The 10,650-nt window shown below is 37.2% G+C and overlaps 1 pseudogene across 1 annotated transcript; it reads right to left on the bottom strand.

Annotated features, from left to right (window-relative positions):
* Positions 1 to 1,348: 1,348 nt before the first annotated feature.
* Positions 1,349 to 5,441, bottom strand: LOC308634798 (olfactory receptor 56A4-like; annotated as a pseudogene). Its single transcript has 3 exons — positions 5,433 to 5,441; positions 3,562 to 3,825; positions 1,349 to 2,038 (listed from the first exon to the last, which is right to left on the bottom strand). The product of its transcript is annotated as an olfactory receptor 56A4-like (transcript).
* Positions 5,442 to 10,650: the final 5,209 nt, after the last annotated feature.

Here is a 10,650-nt window from a genome sequence, read left to right on the forward strand (position 1 = left end):
TGAATGGAACCTCATTTGACCCAGCTCTCCCACTCCCCAGGTTATACTCAAAGGACTTAATTATAGCATACTATAGGAACACAGGCACATCAATGTTTATAGCAGCACAATTCACAATAGCTAAATTGTGGATCCAACTCAGATGCCCTTCAGTAGATGAAAGGATAAAGAAAATATGGAATATGAACACAATGAAATACTACACAGCATTAAAAGAGAATAAAATCATGGCATTTGCAGGTAAATGGATAGAAGGAAAACAAATGCCAATGTCTTCTCTGATATAAGGATGCTGATTCATAGTGGGGATGGGAGGAGGGAAACATGGGAGGAATAAAAGAACTTCAGATAGGCAAAAGGGGAGGGAGGCAAGGGAGGGAGGGCAAGGGAGGGAGGATAGGGGTAGGAAAGATGGTGGAATGAGATGTACATCATTATCACAAATACATGTATAAAAATGGTGTGAATCTACTTCATGTTCAACAAGAAACATGAAAAATTGGTTCAACTTGTATAATATGAATTGAATAGCATTCTGCGGGTGTATATAACAAATTAGAATAAATAAAATTTAAAAATTTTTTAAATACCATTCTGATGACTCAAACTTCTATTCTAAACTTTTATCTTATCCTGATAAACATCAGTTGCTTACTTTTACTTTTTAACTCAGATTCTTTAGTCATTTCTAATATACAGTCATGAAAAGAACTGGTATAGAAATGAAGTTCATCAAAAGCTGATCTTCTGATATTATGGACCAAGGTAGCTTCTCAGTTAATAGCAATTTCAGTATTTCAATTGCTCTTGCTAAAATCCAGGGTGTCCTCCTTTAATCCTTTCCAGCTTTTACACTCTTCATATAGACTCTCTGTAAATACGGTGGACTCATAACTTCAATATTCACTCACCACCTTAACCTTAGTCATTATCATTTTTAACCCAAATTATTGAAAGAAAGGCTTTATTGTTTTCCCCAATCCTGTTCATACCCACCATGTTCCATTGAAAGTGCTTCCTCATTGTTGCCTATAAATTAAATGAGACTTACTCAGAATGTAAATACTGAAAAGAACATAGAGAGTATTAAAAACTTATTTAATGAATAATTGAGAGATTGTGGTGGTACAAAGTAAAATGAAGAATGTAATGGATACCTAAATGTGGGTTTAGCACATATTTGTAAAGAGAGAATGAAGATGAGTATTTTGAAAGTAGTTTAGAAAGTTTGGGATGAAGATAAAGATAGACCCATGGATGCCATATGATATCCCTTCAGATATTCAGATGAAATCAAGAAATGTCCAGATTTCTACAACCCCTGATCTTGGATTCATATCTCTCAAGACTAGGATTTGAATAATTTGATGATCCCCTGCCTAATTTCCTGGGTACAAACTCCATAAACAATGGGGTTGAGGGCTGGTGGGATGAGGTGATGCAGGACGTTGAGAAGAATAGGTACCTCTGAGGGTATCTTCTTTCCTGCCTTGTTTGTGAAGATGAAGACTAGCAGCAGTGTATAGAAGAAAAGTATAAGAATGAGATGTGAACCACAAGTACTCAAAGCCTTGGTGGTTGCACCTCCCAACTGCAAGCTTGTAACAGTCCTCAAAATGAAGCAGTAAGACAGCAAGATGAACACCAGGTCAGAACCTAGAAGGCACCAAACACTAACGAATTGATAGAGCTTATTGAGGTGAATATCCCCACAGGAGAGCTTGGCTACAGAAATGTTGGCACATATACAGTTCTCCACCACGTTGCTGGCACAGTAGTTGAGCCTAGCAGCCAGGACTGAAGTAGGCAGGGTGGCTAGCAGATTGCGGAAGATAATGAAGATGGCTACATTAATGAAAAACTGCTCTGTGATGATGGAGAAGTATCACAGTGGGTGGCAGATGGACACATTGTGATCATAGGCCATGACCACAAAGGTGGAAGATTCCATGGGGAGGAAGGTATTCATGATGAACATCTGCAGGAAGCAACCTGAAAAGCTAATGTTCTTCATGTTGAACCAGAAGATGAGCAGGACCTGCCAGAATCATTGTTCTCAAAAACACTGTATATTCATTATCATCTTAGAGCACCTCTTATGAAAACGCTCAGAGTTTGTTAAAACCAACCCACCCTCAAACCACAGCCCCACAACCCCCCGGGACAGTTTCGTCATTTCAAATCCTTTCTAAACCCACCTCAATCTCCAAAGTCTAACTTATACCCTTTCCTAATTCTAGAGACCAACCTTTGGTTTTAAAAAAATGCTTATTTGTAGCCCTGTCCTCTCCTGATATCTATAGTTCTTACTCAAACTCCTGTAGGCTTATCTGCCCATCACAGGAATTTTCAAGAAGACACATTTTACACATAAGAAACATTTTACAACAATGTTTCCTAACACAGTGAATGATACAAATGTACATCCAATTACATTTAGAAAGAAAATTCTAGAGCCCTGGAGTATAGGAGTAGAATAATTCAGATGTTCTGATAGGTAAGAAGAGAATTTAAATTTTAAATATCATTTAGATATTGAGAGATGATCTGTCCACTGGAAATAATGAAAACTTTAAAAAGACATGAACATAAAGAATAAGAGGGCATATCTGTGTGGGATCTGGTGCCGTGCTTTTTCTTTAGGGATGGGAGGATTCATAGAAGCAAACCAGCACACTGTGTAAAAAAGAAGGTTGAAATCTGGAAAACAGTATTTAGATTCCTTAGAAAATTTAGAATGGAACCACCATTTGACCCAGCTATCCACTCCTTGGTTTATATCCAAAGGACTTAAAAACAGCATACTAGAGTGTTGCAGCCACATCAGTGTTTATAGCAGCTCAATTGACAATAGCTAAACTGTGGAACCAACCTAGATGCCCTTCAATAGGTGAATGGATAAAGAAACCATGGTATATATACACAATGGAATATTATTACTCAGCAATTAAAGAGAATAAAATCATGGCATTTTCAGGTAAATGGAAGGAGTTGGAGAATATCATGCTAAGTGAAGTAAGCCAATCCCAAAAAACCAAAGGACAAATGTGATTAGTGGATGCTGATTCATAATGAGAGGAGAATATGGGAGGAATGGAAGAACTTTGGATAGGGCAAAGAGGAGGAAGGGAAAGGGAGAGGGCATGGGGGTAGGCAAGTTGGTGGAATGAGATGGACATCATTACTCTAGGTACACATATAAAGACACGAATAATGTGAATGTACTTTTTTATTGGTTTTTCACAACATTACAAAGCTCTTGACATATCATATTTTATACATTAGATTGAAGTGGGTTATGAACTCCCAATTTTACCCCAAATGCAGATTGCAGAATCATGTCGGTATATAAATGGAGCACAATATTTTATTTCTTTGGTCAAAGAAATAAAATATTGTGCTCCATTTATATACTATGAATCAAAATGCATTTGGCTATCATGTATAACAAATTATAACAGTAAGGAGGGAAGGAAGGAAGGAAGGAAGGAAGGAAGGAAGGAAGGAAGGAAGGAAGGAAGGAAGTTGACTGCCTGGAAGAAAGTCTTTGGAGGGTCTGACCTTGGGGATGACTGTGAGGCAGAGGATGACATCCAGCACAGAGAGGATGGCCAGCAGGTAGTACATGGGCTCATGCAGAGATGCTTCCTGCCAGATGGTCATTAATAAAACAAAGTTGGCCCCTATGGCCAAAACAAGGAGAGGAGTCAATATGATAGAGAGCCAGTGCTGTGTATCTTGCATGCCTGGAAAGCAGATCATCAGGAATTCAATCACCTGTTCTTGTGTTGTTGGAGGATAATACCATGACCCCTTCAGGTAGGACTAGAAATGGCTGAGAGGAAAGAGTCAGCAATTATTAATAAACTCCTAACTGATCTGTGTGCCTCTATCCTAGGCTTTCAGTTTTATCCACAATTCTACGGAATAATAGTCTCCATTAAGTTTAAATTAGACTGTATTGTTTAAATTGTTTTCCCATATTACTCAATACTTTATGGGTAAATAATAACTCCCTTCACATGACTATGTCCCAGACATATTCCACAATTCATTGACACTCATTTAGATTAGCCACACTGATAGGACATGGTTTACATTTTGTGAACACTGTTGTTTTGTGCATATCATGTCCCTATGGAATCCAATATTTTGCCCTCAAAAAAGTAAAATCTGCTTGTCCTATTCTTATCTTCACCAAGATTGTACTTCCTAGAATGTTTTTCTTATTACTCATCTTCAATGCCTTTCCTTTTCAATATTCTCCTTTGTATGATGCTCCAAGAATGTAGCTAGTAAAGCATGAAAAAACCTTGAATACACTCATGGATGTTTCCTGTTTTCCAAAAAGCCTAAAATGGAATTTTATCTTTTTATCATAACAGAGAAACATACTAGGCATTTAGTAACAAAATAGACATTCAATAAGGATATTTCAGACATATGATACTGGTTATTGAAAGCACCATAATGCCCTTAAAGATTATGCTAAATTATTTAGAACCTCTGTATCTTGCTTGCCCAGCACCATTGCCTTGCACAAAAATAAATTTGAATGATGCAGGAAATAAACAATTTAGCAGTGATAAAAAATCAAAACAAAGCTTGGAATGATGGCACATGCTTATAATCTGGTAGCTGGGGTGGCTGAGGCAGGAGGAGCAAGTTCAAAGCCAGCCTCAGCAAAATCAAGGAGCTAAGCAACTCAGTGAGACCCTGTCTCTAAATAAAATACAAAATAGGGCTGGGAATGTGGTTCAGTGGTCAAGTGTCCATGAGTTCCATCCCTGATACCCACGCCCCACCCCCCAAAAAAGATAGTTGTCTTGGGCTTGGAATGTTTCTCAGTGGTAGAGTCTTATCAACTTCACTTTGATCTCAGACACACAATTCCTGGGTATAAAGGAACTCTCTTGTGAGACAACCACAATGTTTCATGGAGCCTAAACCTGACCACATAAGAGTAACTTTATACAATGGACTTTTTGAGAGCTACACAAGTCTCCTAACATTGCACATTGCAATTAATATGTAGCTGAGAAATAAGCTGCATAATGTTGCTAGTCTGTAACCTGCCTAGTAATACAATGAACAATAATGTACTACTGATGCCAATGACCTAAAAGTAACTTATTGACATAAATAAAGATGGCAGCTTGGACATTCTGCCACTCTGCCATCTTTCCTGCCTCTGCATCTTGTCTTTGTGTCTCTTATTATTTTCCTTACATTCAATCCCAAGTACCCTCCCCCGACAAACACTCCAAGCAAGTTAAAGGTGAAAAAATAAATACTAAAGACACTTGTGTAATAGCTTTTTTGAGTGTGAATTTGATAAGTATAAAAAAAAATATTTGTTTTCGGGGGAAGGAGGAAATTATCAAAATGAAGTTTATCAGACAAAGAGAAACTGAAGGAATACCTAACCATACCCTAGACATGATGCTCCACAAACTTGAGCCCTTTTCTGGGTGAAGTAGTTGTCAAGTTCTTCTGTGTTCCCCTCAGAACCAGGGAGAATACCTTTGCTTATAGTTGGATCTGGAGGGTATGTTGTTATGGGCACCTAGGATGTAAGATGCAAAATATTTCCGAAAGTGTGAAGCTCTTATTTTTTTTCTCAATATATACTGTGGGCATCTCTTCAAAATTTTCTTTTCATCTAGACCATTGGTTCTCAAGGAGAGTATGCATCAGAATCACAAAAGAACTTGTTAAAAACACAGATTTCGGAGGGATTCCAACATGGCGGCGGGCGCAGAGAGATCAAGTCTCTGACCTCTTCAGCTGTGCAGGCATAGGGAGTCGTAAACAACCTAAATCTGTTTGCTCAGGATCACTAGGCAATGCTGAGCTGACGTGGATCTGGGGCTAACATTCTGGGCCTCTCAGAACACACACTGAGCCCGGATCGGCTGAATTCAAGCTCCTGTTCACCTGCTTCGCGCAGACAAACAGCTGTGACTCAGCACTAATCCATCCGGCTGAAACAACTGGTCAGCCCTTCTCATCCTACGGAGCTAAATGCCTACCGAGCCTTCATAGGTAGTGGCCTCAGGTTTGAAACGGGGCTTGGGAGAGACAGTAAGGACCCAACCATTGCATTGGTCGCCCGGCAAAGGGAAACGAACTGTCGCCATTTGCAAGAGATACCACCATGGCAGAGAACTGACGTCATCAGACTGCAGCGGAGGAGATAACTTCATTGAAACCTGCGGCTACAGTGACTTCTTCCCTTCCCTTCTAATAACTTTCCTCCCAAGCATCTAATAAATTTATAGGAGTAAACAGTAACTCATCAGTCAAACAGAACAAGAAGTAACATGAGCAGCTTCAAAAAGCAAGGAAGAAAAGGAGTACAAACAATGCAGGACAGCCTAAATATTCAGGAGGACCTAGAGTCATCAGAAAAATGGTCATATAAAGAACTCAAGGAATACCTTAGACACATGGAATGGAACCTTAAAGAGGATACAAGACAGCAAATTCAAGCAGAGAAAGAACACATTGAGAATGAATTACATAAACAGATAAAAGAAGAAGTTAAGCATCTTTATCAGGAGATAGAGATTATAAAAAATAATCAAACAATAATTCTAGAAATGAAGGAAACGATAAACCAAATTAAAAACTCAATTGAGAGTATCACTAATAAAGTGGAGCAAGTAGAAGCCAGAACATCAGATAATGAAGACAAAATATATCATCTTGAAAAGAGTCTAGCCAACTCAGAAAGGCTGGTAAAAAATCACGAGAAAAACATCCAAGAGTTATGGGATAACATAAAAAAACCAAACTTAGAGTCATCGGGATAGAATAAGGTACAGAGATTCAAACCAAGGGAATGAGTAACCTGCTGAATGAAATAATTACAGAAAACTTTCCAGAAATAAAAAAGGAAACAGATATACAAATTGAAGATGCATACAGGACACCGAGCACACAAAATCACAGTAGAACAATGCCAAGACACATTGTTATGAAGATATCCAACATACAGAACAAAGAGAAAATATTAAAAGCTACAAGAGAAAGGAGACAGATTACATTCAGGGGTAAACCAATAAGGTTAACAACGATTTTTCATCACAGACACTGAAAGCAAGAAGGTCATGGAACAATGTATTTCAAACACTGAAAGACAATGGATGCCAACCAAGAATTCTGTATCCAGCAAAATTAAGCTTCAGGTATGACAACGAAATAAAAATCTTTCATGATAAACAAAAGTTAAAAGAATTTGCAGCCAGAAAACCAGCATTGCAAAGCATTTTGAGCAAAACACTACACGAGGAAGAAATGAAAAACAATAACCAAAACCATCAGTAGGAAGTGCCTCGGTAAAGACAGAGGGCGAGGGGAAAGATAATCATGGAGAAACAAACTAAATTTTTTAAAAAAGGGATAAATAATCAAACATGGATGGAAGTACAAACCATATATCAATAGTAACTCTGAATGTTAATGGCTTAAACTCTCCAATAAAGTGACATAGGCTGGTATCATGGATTAAAAAAACAAATTGAACAATATGCTGCCTCCAGGAGACACATCTGATTGGAAAAGACATACACAGGCTGAAGGTGAAAGGATGGGAAAAAAATATACCATGCACACGGTCCTCGTAAGCATGCAGGGGTGGCCATCCTCATATCGAATAAAATCCACTTCAAGACTAAGTTAATCAAAAGGGATAAAGAAGGACATTATATACTGTTAAAAGGAACCATTCAACAACAAGATATAACAATTATCAATATTTATGCACCAAATAATGGTGCTGCGACATTCATAAAACAAATTCTCCTCAAGTTCAAGAATCAAATAGACCACAACACAATAATTATGGGTGACTTCAACACACCTCTCTCACCGTTGGACAGATCCTCCAAACAAAAGTTGAATAAAGAAACTATAGAACTCAATATCACAATCAATAACCTAGACTTAACTGACATATATAGAATATATCAACCATCATCAAATGGATATACTTTTTTCTCAGCAGCACATGGATCCTTCTCAAAAATAGACCATATATTATGCCATAGGGCAACCCTCAGTAAATATAAAGGGGTGGAGATAATACCTTGCATTTTATCTGATCATAATGGAATGAAACTGGAAATCAATGATAAAAGAAGGAAGGAAAAATCCTACATCACATGGAAAATGAACAATATGTTACTGAATGATCAATGGGTTACAGAAGACATAAAGGAGGAAATCAAAAAATTCTTAGAGATGGATGAAAATACAGACACAACATATCGGAATCTATGGGACACAATGAAAGCAGTTTTAAGAGGAAAATTCATCGCCTGGTGGTCATTCCTCAAAAAAAGAAAAAACCAACAAATAAATGAGCTCACACTTCATCTCAAAGCCCTAGAAAAGGAAGAGCAAAACAACAGCAAATGTAGCAGAAGGCAAGAAATAATTAAAATCAGAGTGGAAATCAATGAAATTGAAACAAAAGAAACTATTGAAAAAATTAACAAAACTAAAAGTTGGTTCTTCGAAAAAATAAATAAGATCGACAGACCTTTAGCCATGCTAATGAAGAGAAGAAGAGAGAGAATGCAAATTACTAACATACAGGATGAAAAAGGCAATATCACAACAGATACTACAGAAATACAGAAGACAATTAGAAATTATTTTGAAAACCTATATTCCAATAAAATAGAAGATAGTGAAGACATCGATAAATTTCTTAAGTCATATGATTTGCCCAGACTGAGTCAGGAGGATACACACAATTTGAACAGACCAATATCAATGGATGAAATTGAAGAAGCCATCAAAAGACTACCAACCAAGAAAAGCCCAGGACCAGATAGGTATACAGCGGAGTTTTACAAAACCTTTAAAGAAGAATTAATACCAATACTTTTCAAGTTATTTCAGGAAATAGAAAAAGAGGGAGCTCTTCCAAATTCATTCTATGAGGCCAACATCACCCTGATTCTGAAACCAGACAAAGACACCTCAAAGAAAGAAAACTACAGACCAATGTCTCTAATGAACCTAGATGCAAAAATCCTCAATAAAATTCTGGTGAAACGAATACAAAAACACATCAAAAAAATTGTGCACCATGATCAAGTAGGATTCATCCCTGGGATGCAAGGATGGTTCAACATACAGAAATCAATAAATGTTATTCACCACATCAATAGACTTAAAGATAAGAACCATATGATCATCTTGATAGATGCAGAGAAAGCATTCGACAAAGTACAGCATCCCTTTATGTTCAAAACATTAGAAAAACTAGGGATAACAGGAACTTACCTTGACATTGTAAAAGCTATCTATGCTAAGCCTCAGGCTAGCATCATTCTGAATGGACAAAAGTTAAAGGCATTCCCTCTAAAATCTGGAACAAGACAGGGATGCCCTCTATCACCACTTCTATTCAATATAGTTCTCGAAACACTGGCCAGAGCAATTAGACAGACGAAAGAAATTAAAGGCATAAAAATTGGAAAAGAAGAATTTAAATTATCACTATTTTCAGATGACATGATTCTATACCTAGAAGACCCAAAACGGTCTACAAAGAAACTACTAGAACTAATAAATGAATTCAGCAAAGTGGCAGGATATAAAATCAACACGCATAAATCAAAGGCATTTCTGTATATCAGTGACAAAACTTCTGAAACGGAAATGAGGAAAAACACTCCATTCACAATATCCTCAAAAAAAATAAAATACTTGGGAATCAACCTAACAAAAGAGGTGAAAGATTTATACAATGAAAACTACAGAACCCTAAAGAGAGAAGTAGAAGAAGATCTTAGAAGATGGAAAAATATACCCTGTTCATGGATAGGCAGAACTAACATCATCAAAATGGCGATATTACCAAAAGTTCTCTATAGGTTTAATGCAACGCCAATCAAAATCCCAACGGCATTTCTTGTAGAAATAGATAAAGCAATCATGAAATTCATATGGAAAAATAAAAGACCCAGAATAGCAAAAGCAATTCTAAACAGGAAGTGTGAATCAGGCGGTATAGTGATACCAGATTTCAAACTATATTACAGAGCAATAGTGAAAAAAACAGCATGGTACTGGTACCAAAACAGGCGGGTGGACCAATGGTATAGAATAGAGGACACAGAGACTAATCCACAAAGTTACAACTATCTTATATTTGATAAAGGGGCTAAAAGCATGCAATGGAGGAAGGATAGCATCTTCAACAAATGGTGTTGGGAAAACTGGAAATCCATATGCAACAAAATGAAACTGAATCCCTTTCTCTAGCCATGCACAAAAGTTAACTCAAAATGGATCAAGGAGCTTGATATCAAATCAGAGACTCTGCGTCTGATAGAAGAAAAAGTTGGCTCCGATCTACATATTGTGGGGTCGGGCTCCAAATTCCTTAATAGGACACCCATAGCACAAGAGTTAATAACAAGAATCAACAAATGGGACTTACTTAAACTAAAAAGTTTTTTCTCAGCAAGAGAAACAAATAAGAGAAGTAAATAGGGAGCCTACATCATTGGAACAAATTTTTACTCCTCACACTTCAGATAGAGCCCTAATATCCAGAGTATACAAAGAACTCAAAAAATTAGACAATAAGATAACAAATAACCCAATCAACAAATGGGCCAAGGACCTGAA

This window comes from Spermophilus citellus, assembly GCF_964194105.1.
Source record: "Spermophilus citellus genome assembly, chromosome: 2".
NCBI classification, from domain to species: Eukaryota; Metazoa; Chordata; class Mammalia; order Rodentia; family Sciuridae; genus Spermophilus; species Spermophilus citellus.